The sequence below is a fragment of the Alosa pseudoharengus genome, unplaced genomic scaffold (genome assembly GCF_046254945.1).
Source record: "Alosa pseudoharengus isolate Yale_2024_CS ecotype anadromous, Long Island Sound unplaced genomic scaffold, YU_APseudo_1.1 YU_APseudo_1.1_scf_17, whole genome shotgun sequence".
Taxonomy (NCBI): Eukaryota; Metazoa; Chordata; class Actinopteri; order Clupeiformes; family Clupeidae; genus Alosa; species Alosa pseudoharengus.
This window is the reverse complement of record NW_027468640.1, coordinates 29,629,312-29,631,811: the sequence shown is the minus strand read 5'-3', so window position 1 is coordinate 29,631,811 and position 2,500 is coordinate 29,629,312. Positions and strand designations below refer to the sequence as shown.

General features: G+C 42.7%; 1 protein-coding gene across 1 annotated transcript in view; it reads left to right on the top strand.

Annotated features, from left to right (window-relative positions):
* The window catches only part of pcxb (pyruvate carboxylase b), a 217,017-nt gene that overhangs the window by 176,891 nt on the left and 37,626 nt on the right, over nt 1–2,500 (top strand). The gene's annotated exons all lie outside the window — the stretch shown is intronic.

The following is a 2,500-nucleotide window of genomic DNA, read 5'->3' as shown; positions in this document are numbered from 1 at the left end:
ATGGGGGGGGAGAGAGAGAGGGGGAATAAAGAAAGAGAGAGAGAGAGAGAGAGAGCAGAATAGATGTATTCTAAATGAGCGTGAGTGTGTGCTAGAATAGATGTGAGTGAGTGTAGGTGTGGGCATGTACAGTATGTGTGTGTGTGTATGTGTGTGTGTGTCAGGGTTTCCGTTGTCCGGTAATTACCGGACATTGGCCGGAAAAAAAATGAAATGTCAAATCTCTCCGGTCAAATTGTCAGATTAAAATGATGTCCGGTCAACTCCACCACCACCAGATAAAAAGCAGAAGTGTCGGGCGTATGTCGGAATCAGTAGTGACATTGGAAGTGGAGTTGCGGGGAGTGCCGCCGCTCCAAGACACTGTCATTCACCGTGTACACTGGACATGCAAAGTGTTCTATGATCTGCAGGGTTAGGGCCTCCTCGACGAGGCGATTACTGGTCCGTGGATAATTTCTGGCACAATTAAACGGTATCATTGAACCGCGGCCGAAAGAAAAAGAAACTAAACATTTCCCAAAATAGGAAACATTTGAAGAGTTCAGATGCAAAACCCTCTAAATCCGTCTGACTACTTTTCTTTTAAATGAGCATTTAAATTCAGGCTCCTATAGGTTTTTGCCTATAAATCGATATTTCAGACCAGGAAGAGAGTGGTATTTAGTGGGTTTAGAAGTTAAATTATTTGATTAGCGTATACTATGTGTGGAAAGCATCCCCTCACCATCTTTATCTCATTTTTGACATAGGTGGCATTTAGAGGCTTTTGCATCTGAACCCTTCATTTCTTAATTTATTGTTGTCAAATAAAGAGGCATAGCATTAGGGGGTAGTAGTGTGAGCGCTCATTCTTGTGTGTGCGCATCTGTGTAAGTTAAACAGTCACCACTGGAGATAATGTGGGTAGCAGCAACAAACAACGTAGCCTTTTTAAAACAACGAACGAAGCGATCTCTTGCTGTCCATGAAAAGATACTGGCTAAGTTTGTTTAAGTTAGGCTAATGAACATGTTGCATTCTATACAGCCTGATAATGTCATTCTTTAAGCTACATAGCCTGTCTCCAGTTTTCCTCAATTTGACTAATTAAGAAGGGATAATAGGATATTTGACCGGCATATCATCAAAATGTCCGGAAAACGAAAGCATTTTTTTCTAGCGGAAACTCTGGTGTGTGTGTTTGTGTGTTTTGCTATTCAGTGAATATAAAGTAGATGCCTATGTGTCCTTTGTGTGTGTGCCTGATGTAATGAGTGTAATGTGTGTGCCTGGTGTAATGAGAGTTGTCAAAGACTGATTTAAGGTAGCCCTTGACATTAATATGTGTTTCTTACGGTGCGCGTATGTGTGCTTGTATGTGCTTGTGTGTGAGACTTTATTGATCACGCATGCTGGTGTTCTTCGTTTCTCCACACCTCCCTGTCTCCTTCGCTTTCTCGTCCAATGCTTCATCACGCCATCTCTCCCTGTCTTTCATCCATTTTCTCCTTCTCTCCCTCTCACAATGTCTCTCTCTTTCTCTCTTTCTACCTATCATTAACTTTCCCTGTCTCATTCTCTCTCTTAATCTTGCTGTCGGTACAAAACAAAACAGCAGCTAACGCAGCCAGGCGGCTGCTACACTCTGAACATGGGGGCTCACTGACATGCCCCCAGAGTGTAGCGCTGTAGCTACCTGGCTGTGTTAGCTGGTAAAACCGTTTTTTTTTTCATACCGACAGTACTCGGTGACCTCAAGAAACGGAGATCTATGTGAAAAGTCACCAGATTTCTCCTTTAATGAAGGACTGTTCAATCTCTCCCTTTTTCTCTCTCCCTTTCTCTGTCTCCACCCACCTCTTGTGATGGGAATGTGGCTTTAGTTATGTGTGTTGTCATGGTACACATTTTCTGTAAAGGTATGAAGCTGGTTTACTGTTATAAATGAGAGTTAAGCCTCCCTCTCCCTCTCTCCCTCCATTTGTCTCTGTCTGTATGTTTGTCCGTCTGTCTGTCTGTCTGCTTGACTTTCCTTCCCCCATACCTCTTCCTCCTCATTTCCTCTGTGTCCTTCTCTCCGTCCTCTCTTTCAGCTTAACTTTTCCACTACTCATGCATTTCCTTTTTTCATCCTCACCTTTCCACACTCTTCACATGTCCTTCTCTCATGTCCTTCACTATACCCATTTCATACATCCTCTCATGTCCTTCTCATATGTCCTAATCACATGTCCTTCTCTCATGTCCTTCACTATACCCATACATCATACATCCTCTCATGTCCTTCTCATATGTCCTAATCACATGTCTTTCTCTCATGTCCTTCTCATATGTCCTAATCACATGTCCTTCTCTCATGTCCTAATCATACAGTGTACATCCTTCTCTCATGTCCTAATCATACATCCTTCTCTCATGTCCTTCCCTTATACCCTAATCACATGTCCTTCTCTCATGTCCTAATCATACAGTGTACATCCTTCTCTCATGTCCTAATCATACATCCTTCTCTCATGTC